This window comes from Sturnus vulgaris, chromosome 1 (assembly GCF_052056855.1).
Source record: "Sturnus vulgaris isolate bStuVul1 chromosome 1, bStuVul1.hap1, whole genome shotgun sequence".
NCBI classification, from domain to species: Eukaryota; Metazoa; Chordata; class Aves; order Passeriformes; family Sturnidae; genus Sturnus; species Sturnus vulgaris.
The window spans coordinates 119,623,678-119,639,715 of NC_142243.1; the positions used below are offsets into that span (position 1 = coordinate 119,623,678).

At 36.6% G+C, this 16,038-nt stretch overlaps 1 long non-coding RNA gene across 1 annotated transcript in view; it reads left to right on the plus strand.

The window, feature by feature from the left end:
* LOC148225457 (uncharacterized) overlaps nt 1–16,038 on the plus strand; it is a 135,324-nt gene that overhangs the window by 79,156 nt on the left and 40,130 nt on the right. The window lies entirely within an intron of this gene.

A 16,038-nucleotide genomic window follows, 5' to 3' on the forward strand; every position in this document is an offset into this window, starting at 1 on the left:
GTGTAACTTGAGAATATATAGGGTTGTTAGTACTTGTATAGAGGTTAACGTTATTTTGCAGTCTTACCAGATCTGGACTAACACATTTATATATATTTATATATATATATATATATATATGTCCAATTAGATATTTTGCATTCAAAAAGGCTTTTTACTGGAAATTGATAATGGAAAAAATCTGGCTTTTTGAGCATCCAATTTTTAAAATTTTATTATTTTTTTCAGTTTTCTGGTCACTAAAAGCAGGTGAAGAAAAAGCTTCTTCTATCCACTGCAACATAAATTTTAACTAACTATGAGATTGACAGCTAACATGGATCTTTTACAGTTCTGTTGGAAGGAAAAGCCTTGAATTCTGAAGGAAATATTCCTTAATTTTTTCATCCACTTCCCTGTAACTTTTATTGGAATATGAGTGTGTCTTCCTAACTTCTTACTTTTATTATTACATCTGACATTCAACCTTTTTGTAGGACTGCAGGGGAGATCTTTGCCTGGAATTTCCTACATGGCTCAATTACAGGGACATATAAATGGCAAGGGATACATTATCTCACCCTTGGGTGTTAGGTAGCCTTATCTGAAAAAAAATTATAGGCAGCCAAAATCCCAACAATTAAATAAACAGAAGTACTGTTCTTCTGAGCGGGTTACCACAGTGTTAATGTATATGTATGAATTGTATATGTCATACTTCGAAATTGCTACAGGAGTGGACAAGTTTATATGGTTTTATTTCTCAAAATTAAAATAAACATAGGATTCTGGTGTCATTTTAAAATTTTTTTCATCTTCTTATATTATTATTTTGACTGTATTGATAACCCTAAATAATGAAAACGTGCTGAAAAATCATTTGCGGGGCTGTCAGCTTAAAAATAATTATCAGTTTTGGAATGCGGAAATATTTTCAGTTGATTCAGAGTTAATGCAGCTGCCAGGGCACTACATAGCAGCTGTGTGCCAAAATCTGCCCTCCCCTCCCCTGGGCTGTCCCTACAAGAAGGGAACCATCAGTAAAAGCTGATGAGAGACAGCAGTAACCTCTGAGGGACAGAGTCTTCCCTGAGGAGACAGTGTGTGAGATACAAGTGACAATTTCCCTGTAAGAAAAAGCTTCCAATTTGTTTCACTTTAGGAAAAGTAGATCTTTTATTGTGGCAAACATTTTTGTTGTTGAAATTCCAATTTCCAAATTCCACACTTTGAGAGAGGGTTTCCATCCAGCTTCACCAGTTTTCACCTGGTGAATCAGTATGTCTGAGGACAACAGTCTGTGTGAGTGGGAACCACCATTCGTAGAATCACAGGATCATTAAGGTGGAAAAGACTTCCAAGATCATAAAATCCGACTGTTAACCATTATGGTCACCACTACACCATGTCCCCAAGGGCCGCATCCACACGCCTTTTGACCACTTCCAGGGATGGTGATTCCACAAAGGGACACCCAAGCTGCAAATGGGGCCCCAAAAAGGCAGTGCTGGTGTGTCAACCAGCTGGTGACTATGGTGCACTGCACCTCCTTGCAGTGAGAGACAGACATAAGAATCTTCATTTCCAAGGTGAGATAAAATGAGAAAAGGGAGATCTGGTTGTTCTCAGCAGCTATAGAACTGGAAAAAACCCACTGCAGAAGCAGCAGAAGGTCATAGTAGAGTCCCTGCAGGTGACACCATGGGGAGATTACAACTTTTCAGGCAGGCAGTGCTAAGGAAGTGGCAGCCTTCTTCCCTCTCACACAGTAGTGAGATTGAAGTAGCAGCTTTCATTCCTCCCTCTGTGACTTGGCAAGTGGCATTTCAGCTGATGAAAAATGAACCAGGTCCTGGGGATGCAATGAGAATTGACTGAGCTGCACACTTGTTAGTGTTTGTGCTTTGCTGCTTGGATACTTTTATTGATGAAGTGAAGTACTGCATACTATTAAATTATCATTTCATGCTACTTATGATAATAGGCAGAAGAGCATGGCAGATTATTACTACATTCATTTGTAACTGATTAATGTGTATTGTTGATAGCATGCATTCCTTTCTTAAGGAGGGTAGAGAGGTGTGAGATTTCAATTTGAAAGATTTTGTTATGTTCCTTTATAGAGTTATATTCTGTAAAAAGAAAAATGAGGAAAGCAGAGAAAAGAGGACAGAGTGAAAGGACAGGGATAGCTGTGTTAAACAAGCTGAGATGATGTTGTAATAATAACTGTTCCATGTCTCTATGTACATGGTGCTGAGCAGAATGCATTGATTCCCCTTAACAGTTATGTCTTTATGTGAGCAGTCCCCCTACAGTTAATAATCTATTGTACCTGCTCTTCAAGACACCTTGGTATTGAATGAATTACTAAATAGCACAATGTGTAGCCATTTAATGAGGCTGAGTAATTCTATTATCTCTTCATGCTATTTATTCACCAGCTGCATATTTTCCACCTCCACCACAGATAAAGTTAACAAAATTAATTCTGCCATCAGTTTGATAATCCTGTCATCTGTGTGTGACAGGATGACATGCATATGCTGGAGATCCACCATCCTGTGGTTTGTCTATGTCCTACTGTACTTGAGGTAATCAGAAGAGAAGTATAGAAGTATGGTACACAACAGCCATAAAATTTCATTTCACTTGCCATAGTATTGATTTTCACAAAGAGTGAAAGGAGTTTATCTCCTTTTCACCACATGCCAAAAGAAAGTTAGGGCCTGTTGAACACAAGGTGAAGACTGTTGTATCATGGTAGAAAGTGAGAAGCACCAAAGACAGACCAAGTAATTTGCACAGGTGCTGCAGCTGTGCCACAGATCCACATTGAATGAACCTGCTGATTGTTAAAACTAGTATGTTACACCAAATGAAGCATATAAATTCTTTTTGCTGCCTTTCACACTCTTTAAGCCCTTCCAATGTCATTATTCCCCACCAGCCTTTGAAACTCAAATTCCAAAACTGAATTAATTTTCTTTCTTGCAATGTGTTGAATAAGTATGGCAGACATATTCAACTGTCACATGAATAACAAAACCACACACATCACTACATGAACAGTGCCATAATGTTATCCTCATATATGGACTGAACACATGATGAAAGAGGAAACCTGAAGGTCTGTTGAGGATGAAAATGAGAATGACAGTCTGATAGTCTCTCTAGATTTAGCATGAAGACCTCTGCTATCTACCAAAGTTTTGCTCAAGGCAACTTAATTTAGTAAACCAGGGCAAAATAAAAAATGAAGATAAAATATAAAGTACTGTCGAGGGTATTTTAATGGTGTTTCACTAAACTGGCCCTTTGCCATCAAATTTTCAGAGTGAGCACAAAGGATACTGTGAATGAACAGAAAAGTAGGAAATTATACATAATTTGTGAAAGTGGCAGAGAAAAATTTCATGTAAAACCTTGCTGTTTTACAACCCTGGCTCTGTTTAAATTCAGACTTCTGCTACTGATTTGGCCTCCTAGCCATAGCTTTAATACAACTTAAGTTGCTCATCACACAGGCATGGTATTGTCCCTTATCTCCTTCCCCATGTGGATTGAGTTTGGGTGCCAACAAATTGCTCTATGTAGTCTTAAGATTTACTTAGGGTTTTGCTCCATAGGATGCAACACTGGCATCCTTTGACCTCTGCCACACATTTATGAGCACAGATTGTCTTGCTGAAGTCTGTTATAAAATGGGGGACTCAGCTGATTCAGGCCCACAGAACAGTGCTGATGAACCAGTTTAAAACATATTCTCCCTCCCTCTCCACCAAAGAAAGTACACAAACCTAAAAACATCACTCATGACATCAAGATTATTGTCAATCCCATACAGATACATTATGTTGCTCAATGATAGCTAAAACTATTAGGGGCACTGAAGCTTTAAAAGTATCATTGAAAAGTGTCCTGCTTTAGCTAACTGAAAAGTTACAGTGAAGCAGAAAAACAAAAAACCTAAAAATTCAACCCATCTGAGTGCCGTTTTTCTCCTTCACTTCTCAGTCTTTCTCTTGATCTTAGTTTCCGTTTTGTTTTGCTAGTCTTCAGATTTAAATGATCAGAAATCATCTGTCTCTATCTCTCATCTCACTGTCTGTCCCTGAGAGACATATTCTCCTTTCCCATATGTGAGAAGCCAAGAGTTGGGTCCCTTCATAACTCAATGAGCAGGACAGTGCTGTCCATGGAGGAGCTGCCATGCTTGGCTGCAGCAGTCAGGAAGGAAGGGATGGAAATGATCCTTTGAAATGTGAGTCTCTACCAGGGAGCACGTTCCTACCAGCAAAGGACTAGCTCCAGCTGGATGTGAGACCCTAGTGCATGGTGGCACATGGTACTGTAGAGCAAAATGATTTCTGCTATAGTGATGAATGACAGATCTGTATACTAGAGGGGAAAATGTGAGGACTTAGTCTTATAAAACCTTCATTAATTAGTATGTGTTAATCTAGTCCTTCTGAAAGACAGTTGTCAGTTTCCCACAGGAAGATTTGGAGAATTTGGTCTTACCTCCAGCATGACCACCCCACATTCATACTCAAATAGAAGAAACCCTCATGATGTAATGACCTTCTGTTTTCTCTGACCTACATAAGGGAGGCATAGGCATGGAAAGACATGTGCCACCATTTTGGTTTAATTTAGTGGGATTCATATATCATCCTATGAGAAATTTTGGAAGTCAAGAAGTAGAAGCTGTTGTTTCCCTCTCCCTACTCCCACAGCACTTATTTTATCAAGTTTGCTTATTTGTGACAAACCTCTAGCTGTCCATAAACCATTGCAGCTAAATCCTAATTCAGCCTATTCATGCTCCTTTTACACAACATCTATTAGTGTTTTGGAAATAAAAGTAGGAGATTATACTGTGGAGACAAGAAATGGAGCATAACAAACCTGATATTGCCCAACAGTTTAATATTATTTATGGAAGTGGCTAACCTCAGTTCCTGTTAGAGATTTTACCATTTTGGTTCTCTCACGCAAAACAGCACCACTAGAAAAACAATCGTGGTACTCTATGACAGTGGACCAAATGTTTCAGTACCACAAATCATGTGAAAATACACCAAGAAAAAAAAAATTACTTGATCAAATTATAGATATTTGGACACAAGCAGTCTTAAATTTTGTGTTCTGACACCTGTCCAGTTACAACATTTTCAAGGAAATGAACCCAGATTTAGTGAGTAATCTAAATATTAGGCATAATTTTAGATGCATTATTAATCTTTGTGGTCTTGCTGAGTTATGAATTAATTTGAATTTAGGAACAAATTAAAGTTAATTCTTAAAACTTAATTTTTTTTCTTCTCTGAAATGCTACTCATCCAACCATAACTGTCCTTAGAAAATAAAGTAGCCATTGTGAAGTCTGAAAAAGACTCTGGACTAGTCCTTAACTAGAAAGATGATGGTGTAAAGAAGTTAAAAAGGAGCAACTTCGAGACTGAGTCAGAGATCAGGAGGACTCTGTGAAAAAGTGTTTCTCACCATGGTAACTTTGAGAAAATTGCACTAAAAGAAGAGCACATGGTTTTCCTTTAAGCTAAAGAGACAATTATCATGTCTCTCTTGTTTAAATTAAGTGAAAATCTGAGATATGCACGGCATAAATGAGGAAAGCATATGGCTCTTGCTTGGTAATTTAAAGGGTAATTTGGTTAAGAAATTGAGAGTAGTTCAGACCAGAGCACTATTATGTAATATCAATGCAAAGCAGAAGCCTCCCCAGATAATCAGGTCCTATTTTTTTGACACATTTTTATACTTCATGATTCATTTCCTTTATTTCTCACACTTCTTATTTGTGGTTTTAAAATATGTTCAACTTTTTTAACATAGGAAACAGTGCTTTATTTAAAAAATATATATATAAGAGTTAGCCTATACAAATGAAAGACAGGGAAGATTTTTTTTCTTCAGTTTCAATCTGCAAGGAAGAAATAGTTGTCCAATTCTGAAAATACTTTGAGTTTTACTATTTTGTATATACCTACAAGAGAAAAAGCTTTCACAACACAGGATTTTTGCCTGTGAAAGGCTAGAATTGGAGCCCCTCCAAAAGAGTCAATAAGAGTGCACTGGGATAGCAAGTATATTTTGGTAGTAAATTAAAAATTGTGCAGGTTGATTCTACTTTGAGCCTGCTTTCTCTAAGTGTTTAACCAGAAATATATACTTGACTTCACAGTAAAAATTTAGTCAAATCTGTGTGTTTCCCCATGAGTAATTGTTTAAATTAATAACACTTTGACCTCATAGTCCACCCACAAAGATATTACTTTCTTACTTGGGTCAGTTTAATTTGTATTTTATTTTTCATTATGTGCTTGCAACTGGTGTAAGCAAAAGCACATTAATGTCTGTTGGTGTTGTAGACATAAGGATATGCATCTGATTCCACAAAATCTCTAATTACTTGCCTAACTGCAAGATCCTAAGTATTTCTAAGGGAATCACATATATAAATGTTGAATTCAGCCAGGAAACTTGTATCACCTAAAAGTTCTTTGTACTCTGCTAGACAATCCATGATTTAGTAAACTCTAAGTGTGTGCTTAAATATTTCTTTTTGTGTGAAACTGTGCAAACATACTTAATTTAAGAACACATATTAGTGTCTTACTGAATTTAGGCCCAAATTTATGCAAGGATTATTGACTTCTTACAGATCTGTTCTGCGGCCTTCAGAGAAAGCCAAAGCTTTATGAAAGCTGAATTTATGCTTCACTGATGTGACTAGGCACTTCTAGGGAAATCAGTAATTTTACTTGAGTGATATACAGCCATTAAGCCAAAATCAGCCCAAAAAGATTCTTGAGATTTGTGTATGTATATGCACATGAACATGCAGAGAAGCAAATACCTGTGGTAGAAACCCCACAAGATATTCCCTGTCCAGAAATAGGAAGAATATTTTCCATATGCAGATATAGTGCAAATTCCCTTTAAATTTTTAAAGACAAGCAAGGAGTCAATTTTATTACTTGAGAGATAAAACCATCCAGAGTTTTTTCACTGCGAAAACTCTAAGCTAGTTAAGAGTTAAAAGGCATGGATCGTAACCTTTGAAACTTTCCCCAAAGCTGCACAACTACTGATGGGGTGACATGAAAAGCCATTTCCCTTATAATGAGATACCAAGCGGATCTGTCTTCTTTTAAAACCTGGCATTTAAAAATACATTTACCTCTATTATGTACTGGCCTAACCTGCACAGGCTATTTCTTGTGACATATTACCAGAGCAGATGTTTTAGACAACCTGCTGGCATAACAGCAAAGAATGAACAATGTTTTTTTGTTTTTCTTTTTTAATTTTGACAAACTCTTGCAAAAGTTTATTTCCCAGTATTTTAACACAGGTTTATACAAGGATTTCTTATGTAAATTGCCTATTATTTTTCCCCTACTGTGCAACTGAGTAGTGTAATATGAAGAAATGGGAAAAAATGGACACCCTGATGACTTTTTTTCACAGGACATCTGCTCACCTTACCCAGATCTTTTGCAGCCAATTTGTCTAAGACCATATGGATGAGATCAAATTGAAGAGAAGTGGGGGGAGGGGAGAATGCAGAGGAAAAACAGGAGCTAGAAAGGAAGAATAAAGGAAAAGATAAGAAAGAGATTGGTTTGAGAAAATAATATTTTAAAATACAACACACCCCCGACATACATTACCCCACTGAGAAAAACATTGCATACAGAAAATAAGAAAGAAGAAAGTTACGATTTTATGATTTTTAGTTACTGCATATCAGCTCTAAGTTCAAACTTCATGTTATTATTGAATAACAAGATACTATGTTCAGAGTAGCTATTGCAGTCTTTCTACTGTCATGACCTTTTCTATAGCTTAATAACAGGATCTCAAACTGAATCTGTTTAATATTTCATTAAATTGTTTAAAATATAAATACAGAGCATTATGCTGCAGAATATATTTGTACTTTCTACCAAGAGATGGTATATTTCTGTATTCATGAAGAAATGACCTTCAGGATTTGTAAGAAGGTCTTCTCTGTTTCATAGCTCCCTATTCCATTTTATTAGTTTTTTTCAGGCTGTACAGAAATATGAAATTCATCTCATCATCTCTAACAAATGTATGATCAATCAGGGAGATGCAAAATCATCTAATGTTTATATTAGGTTCCTGGCACAAGCAATCACCCCTAATGACTTAGTAATGCCACAGTAAGCTGTGCATATGCTCAAGTATTTTCATTTGTGTTTCTGATATTTATTTTTACATGGTTATGGACCCAATCCTTGGGATAGTTATGTGGGTTGTCAGACTGAAACAACTTGGAATTCTGTGGCCAGATTGCAAAGTTAAAGTTAAGTATGAACTCCACTGTTTATAGAACAAGAGCATGTCTTTGTTTAAGATGTATAATAGATATAACAGCTGTGTAAAAGAGTCAAGCAATATTATGACATAAGAGGAAGGGGCTACCAGGCAAGAATAATGGAAAAATCAATGCAGAGGTTTCAGGCTCCCATTGAAGTCAGGATCCAGTTCCTGGCAGGGCATGAGAAATTATTTTAACATTATTTTGCAGATAATTAAGGAGTGCAAAGATCTGTATCAGTTTGTATTTGGTTTCTTTTTTTTGTTTGGTTGGTTTTTTGTTGTTGGTTTTGTTTTTTTGGTTTTTTGTTTCTTTCTTTGTTTTGTTTTATTTTGTTTTGTTTTGTTTTGTTTTGTTGGTTAAAACTGATCTAACAGTTAATAACATTCAGCTGCTGCACAGCACAGTCTTGTGTTCAGCTGCAGTAGTGTCCTTGAATGTCTAATGCCTGAAATAAAGCTCTTGGGTTTTGAAAGAAGTAGAGTTCTCAAAGAAGAAACTACCTAGCAAAGCATTCAGCTTTATTACATAAGCACACTCTTGCCACTATCAGTTGTTACCTATTAGATCAGTTGGACAATTGGAAATGTAATATTGAAAGAATGGACAAAAGAACTGCCCAATATGCTGTATAATTAAATGAATCCACCGGAAGATTTCTCAAAAACAAGCGTGATGGTGTCCTGGCCTACTAAGCAAGATGGGTAAGGAGCACTGTTTTTATTTACATGATTTGCTGGTCTCATTTTTTTGATTCATGCTACTTCATGAAGATAAACAGAAGAAGAGACAGAGTGATGTTACAGGCTTCTCACTTTTGTACTTATTTTGTTTTCCAGTCATTTTCACCTATTTGTGTTTTCATTTATTAACATCATCAGAAACTGATAGCAGAGAGAAATATCTCCAATGCAGGTCTGCTCCTTTGCAAAAATGACTGAAGACATGACTCTAGACAAAGAAAAACTCCTTTTCCAGGTTTTGTATTCAGGCCTCTTTAGCCAGTACCTCCTTTCTGTTGGTATGACACCGTCTACATTAGGGCTGGCTCAGACCAAACTTCCACAGACAGCAGCAGCACCAGTTCAAGCTCTTTCTGTCCACATTTGTCCTCCTGCCTCTCATCTTCTGTTCCTGCACTGCCTCCTCTCTAAGGAGAGCATTGCTGGGAGGCCACATGGCAAGATGATCACACGGTGAAAAAGGTCAAAAATAGCCTGTCAATTTTAACAGGCACCAGTTCTCTGGTCTGGTTCACTGTGGAAATTCTTGAGATGGGGGTCTTCGTCTTCTCCCAAGTACAAGCAATAGTACAAAAGGAAAAGGCTTCAAGTTGCTGCAGGGGAAATTTAGATTGCATAGTAGTAAAAATTTATTCCCCAAAAAAGATTTTAAAGCATTGTAATAGGCGTCCCAGGGAAAGTGTTGAGTCACTGTCCACAGAAGTATTTAAATGTGTAGATGTGGCACTTTGGGACATGGTTTAGTGGTGGACCTGGCAGTGTTAGGTTAATGCTTGGACTCTGTCATCTTACAGGTCTTTTCCAACCCAAGTGATTCTCTGATTCAATGAACAGAGGAGGCATCTGGGAACAGGAAAAAGCAGCTGAAAGTGGGGAGAGAACCAGAATCCACTAAGCAGGTGTTGATGCTAATAGAAATGACCCTTGAAAAAGGCTTTCTTCTCTGCCCGTCTCTGTCTCTTCACCCCGTTTTCATAGCCAAAGCAGTACTCAGGCAAAAAAAACTTCACAGGGCACCTGAATTTCTGACTGGCATTGCATTTGCCTTTGTTCTTTAGTAAAAACAGCTGCCTAACTGTTTTTAGAGCTATCTGAAAAGGGCTGTGAAGAAATCTTCTAAATTAATCTTATATGAGAATGCTTCCAGAAAATCAGATAACAATTAGAAATATGTTAGGGCTGTCTTTGAGTTTCTGTTTAGCTTAATATCATTCTGTAAAGTAGATGCAATACTGGGAAAAAAACCAAAACAGTTTTCTTTTCTAAGCTCCATAAATGTTCATGACATTGGAACATGACATAGATTTAGATGACTATATAATCTATATATTTGAAAGAGCGTGACTGTGCTTTTTCTAATAGCAAAAAATGTTTCCTTATCCACATACAGTATGTTATAGACACTGTACATGATCAAATGAGCAAACAGGGAATATGATCCAAAAAGTGGGATGCCTGCTAGAAATAACACAAGAGAGAGAATAACACAAGGAACCAGTCTAGCTGTAGGGAAAATAGGCTAAACAGTGTTTTGAGCAACAGTGACAGCTGAGGGGATTGTTACAGCTGTGTTCAGATTGGAAAAGTATTATTTATCATGTGATAAATTCACAGAGGGTGTACAAGTGAAATGTACTAAACCTTATGGCAGCTTTGACTCCTTTTCATAAATGAACACTAACCATTAAAAGAGAATTTAGGGTACAAAATAGCACATTAGTTAATTAGTTGGGGGTATTTTTCCCATCTTCCAAAAAGTAATTTCTGAGAGTTGCAAACTTATTATTACGTGCTGTATTCACATTATTAAAAGAGGATGGTAGTGAATGCAATATACCTATATAGCACAAATAGATTGATAGAAAATCATCTCCAGACATTCTGTGCAAAATAAATACATTGATGGACTGGTGTGTTCAATACGTCTTTTGAACACAGAATTAATTTCATTCCATAACTGGGTATGATGGTACAAAACAGAAACTCATTTTCTTCAGCCCAAATGCTCATTTAATATACCCAAAATAGCCTAATGAGAAAGTTTTTGGGTCAAATATTACTTCCTTTAGATCTTCAGTACTAAATAATTATACATTTTAGAAACACCAAAGGAAGATAGTAAAATCTTACTGATGTGAGTGGGAGCTCCTCTATTTGTTTGAAAGGACTCAAGACAACCAGATACTTAACATTTTCAAAGTGTGAAGTGCAGCTCCCACACACCTTCACTCCTTTGTGGACAACATGTATTTGAGGAATATCACCTTCTTTCATCTTACAGATGCCAGTTTTGTCTCCTCCACCTCCTTGACCCCACCAACCATCTTATTTTTTTTTTTTTGTACGAAATCAATCGTTTGAACCAATATATTCTGAAATGTGTTTAAAGCCATTAAAACCAAAATGTCCTAGTTGCATTCCATGGCTCACTAGTAACACTTTATATACTGTTAAGGTGAATCTACTGATGGAACTCCTGAAAGAGGTTGGAATGGTTCAAAATATCATTATTGAGAAGGTATTTCTGTCAAGAATTCACTTCATCGACCAAAATGGGGAGAGACTTTGACAGATCTTCATAAAATTACTGGGCAGAAAGTGTCTGCCCATTCTGTGCTGGAAGGAACTGCAGCTCAACAGGGTATTAGAGGAAAGTACATGACTGCAAACAAAATAGCTGCTGCTGTTGGACACCGAGAAAGCATAAAGGAGAATGGCAAGAGCTGTTGGTGAAATCCAATTGACTGAAATATCCTGAAATTCAGTATTAATTATATGTGAATTAAAGACATAATTTGACTGTACAGGGAAGAGAAGAGGTCAAGCACTACTTTCTGAGTATTTGTGAGGGTTTAGATCAATGTTTTTCCATAATGGTAAGTTTTTACCCTCTCATATTATTTTAGGAAATAATTCAAACTAAAAAATTACTTTTGAAACCGGCATCTGGATTTTCTGGCTAGCAATATGTGTTCCCAGCTTAATTCTATAAGGTCTTTACAAGCTTTTTGTCCCTTCTGATTGCTAGTATTGGAATATTTTTTCATTAAATGATTTTTCATAACAGTAGGAATTATTACTCTGTTTAGAAGTTTGAAGTTAGGTAGATAGATAGCAGTGCTATTGGGAAAGCATATAAAGTGTTTGTGTCACCTCCTGGTTGCTGCTTCTCTACAGCCAGAAACTGATTATTAATACTGTACAAGGAAAAGCTGATGAATGTTTAAATCTACCCCATCTGATATGGAGAGATTTTAAAATTGGACTTTTCAAACTCCAGCTGAGTAGCAGTAAGCTGCCTTAACTCTACAGTGGCAAAACGCGGTTAATATTAGAAGACTTTAAACTCTTGTAGTCTTCCCTATACCTGTACCTATGTAAGTGTCAGGCTTCCTCAGCTGTTTTGGGTCTTCTTTGTTTGAGTTTTGGTTGATTTGTTGTTTGGTGTTTGCTTGATTCCTTTTTTTCCTGTTTGGTTTTTTTTTGGTTGTTTTTTTTTTTTTTTTTGGCAGGTTTTTTTGTTGCTTTTTTGGGGGGGTTGGGATTTTTTTGTTGGTTTTGTTTGGGTTCTTGTTTGTTTGGTTGGTTGTTTTGGTTGTTTGGTTTGTTGTTTGGATTTTTTTTTTGTTGGGGGTTGGTGGTAGAAGAAATGTCCGGGCTCTGTAGAATTTGTCAAAACAGAAATAGCACAATAAAGTTTCCTCTTCTTTTTGTAGTCAGGAGAGCAGCCAAAATGAGCTGACAACACAAGTACAGCACTGTCTTCTCCCTACATATGTCTTAGATCATGAGGCATAGCAGCATTTGAGCTTCAGAATGGTGCTTGACGTGCATGCTTCTTGGGGACATGAGCATTTAAGTAGGATGACTTAATTTTAGTGTATATGCATGCACATCCTTCCTCCCTTGTGAGCAGTTTTTCATTAAAGGAAATGATTAGGTTCTTATTATTTATACATTGTTTTCCATTGCTTAGGGAGATTTTTCTGTAATCTGCCTCACACTCTGAAGGATCATAAAATAGCTTTCTGTCCATTAAGTAATTGGCTTAATGCAAGAAATAGAGAATGAAAGAAATCATGTGTACAGGAGACTCTCTGCTGACTTTTATTCTCTTTAAATTCAGACAACAATCTCTTCTGGCCTCGTTGTTGTTTAAAAGCTTTTGAAGATTTTTGGCTGGAAAACAAAAGAAAAGCAGCAACAGAAAGAAAACAGCATGCAGTATGTTTTAAGCTAATGGAGCACCCCAGGGAGCTTATTCTAGAGAGACTCTCCATAAAGGCAGCAGCAGGGATGGGGAGAATCTCTGTCCATCTCCCCATATCCAGTTGGGTTTACATGATACGTGCCTTGATGATAAGCTAAAGAAGGATGTTTTTGACCAATTATGCAATATTAATTCTACATATGACCACAAGGACTCAGATTTATCCCAAAGTAAATGGCTGAGCACAGAATTTTTTTTTCAAAATTCAAATCAGACACAATATTGCCACTTTATTCATGTTCACTAGCACCTAACTCCTGCAAACCAGTGGAATTTTGTGTTAAGTGAGATAACAGTAAAAAGATTGCAAAATCAGAAACTAGCTCTTACTGAAAGAGGCATTTCTGCCGTCACCCTATCCTAATGTGTCTCCCTTACTGTCCAAAGTGTAACTGAATGTTGAGAAAATCCTACTTAGGGGAGGTGTTATGCCACAGACAGCTCCTGCCTTTGTGCAGCTGTCTAGTTTCCACATTACACAGCATCTGCCTGGTCATGATATGACTGAAGTCATCAACAATCACTTGCATGAACACATATTCAGTTTTTTCAATCAAATCATTGCATCCTCATTGTATTAGGACCATAAATGCAATAAAGTTTCTTACGGAATTTTACCATAGTATGTTCAATCTGGAAGCTATATTTGAAGGTTATTCTATATAATAGTTATTCAAATGCCTATACTACAAATAAAAAGACATGAAAATATTGGCTCATGAACTGGGATAGAGCTCTTGAGTGTGCAAAATACAGAGTGCAATGTGTTGTCATTTTAGGTGTTTTAAAAGAAAACTGGAAAACAGGACGAATTGACAATAAAAGTCATTTGGGAGTTTTCCAACGGAATATTTTTATCTGCAAATGCAGATTTAATGGGGTTAAGGAACATGCCGTTTCAATGATAATTTCATCAAATACTCAGATACTCTCATTTACATTTAAAATGAATATGATGTTAAGAAACAGCAACAAAGATAGTAATTTAGTCTAAGGAGCCTGCTTTCCATAAAATGTCATTAGAAATGGACTTTTAAAAAGGGGAAGTCAGAGCAACACTCAACACATGTGCTTTAAAGACCTCAGCATCTTTTTCCCAAGAACAGAATAATCAACAGAAGGGAAAAAGGCAAAGCTGGAATCATGGTCAGAAGCCTCCAGTCATCCTGTGCAACAGGCAAATATCCTAACCCCACTTATGGGCTTGGTTCCATTCTGTTAGCCAGTTAGCTATTCAAATTATTTTACTGCATTAAATTATTAAACAACCATTTCCAGAACAGTTCAAAAGGTTACAGTTAAGTCAGTTACTTGCGAAATGAAAGGCTAAGGGTCAAGACTTTAGTTTCAACAAGGAAAAGCAGTGTGACATCAGTAATTTTGGCTGGTTGTTCGAGCCTTTCACCTTCTGAAATGACTTCTGAAACCCTTTGTTTTCTGCTCGATAGGAAAATATTGAAATTTTTTAAAAATCCTTTTTTGTCCCCTTGCTCACTTCTCCTGCCTACCCTTAGTTTTCACTAAGAAAAAAAATGTGAAAACTTAACACCTCTATGTAGGGATAGAGCAGATTTATGAAAGTTTTTTAGTGTGTTTTTTTTTTAGCTTGATAACTGCAAGTACAATGCATGTCTCTGTATTTGTGTGTGCATGTGCGTATCTGCAGAACTGAAGCATGTAGGAACTGAAAGGATTATTTTAATGAACAGTTTCTCACATTTACCATTCCTCACAAAACAACCAGACAATGAAATACCATGGAAAGAGAGAGTGGACTGAATAAAGCTTCCATTGTGTTCAACAACAAAAAGTTTAGAGCAAGAATAGTCACAGGAGAAAGTCATGTCAAAGAATATAAGAGACACAATAGGTAAAATAGTGAATTGTGCTGATAAGAAAAAATGAAATATTATTTTTCTTGTAGTAAGCAGGAAGCGAGACTGGGACCAAAATCTTGCATGTATTAAGACTCTGGAATAGAGCCCTCCAGCTTTTGGAGACTAATTTTATCATTTACAAGTCTAATTAAATTCTGAAATCCATAAAATATCAGAAAGTTAAAACCAGTATCAAATTAGAGCCTGGAAAGTCTTCCAGAAGGGATCTGTGTGCTTTACAATAATAATAAAAAATGCTACACAGAGTGGAAATCTTTGATGTCTGGATACAATGAGTGCAAGACACTGCCAGTGGATCATCTAGTCACTATAAAACACTGCACAATTGTGGTGGCAGTGTCTGACTGGCTGTGGGCACTACAAAATTATATGTGAAATGCACAGAGACTCTTTAAAAGATCTTTCCAGACAAAAATTATTTCAATCCCTTAGATGAAAATTAGTTAATATGCTGAAAGTTAGCATCCTGTTCAAATTAATATTTTTTTTACCAGAGTAACTGTGGATGTTCTCATTATTCAGATAAAATGTCATCTCTTTTTCAAAGGCTCTTAAACTCTTGAGCGCACTGATATTTCATGACAGCCGGCTCCACAGGTTAATTGCAAACAGTGCAAAATGATATTGCTTTTCTAGTTCATCAGAACTTTTTGTTCTTGCGTTGTTAGAGGATGAATAGAAGCTTCTTACCGACCTTCTGAACAACATTTGTTGTTTTAGCTGAATCAAATACATTGCCTCGGATTTGTTTGTTTGAGAGGTTTTTTATTTTTT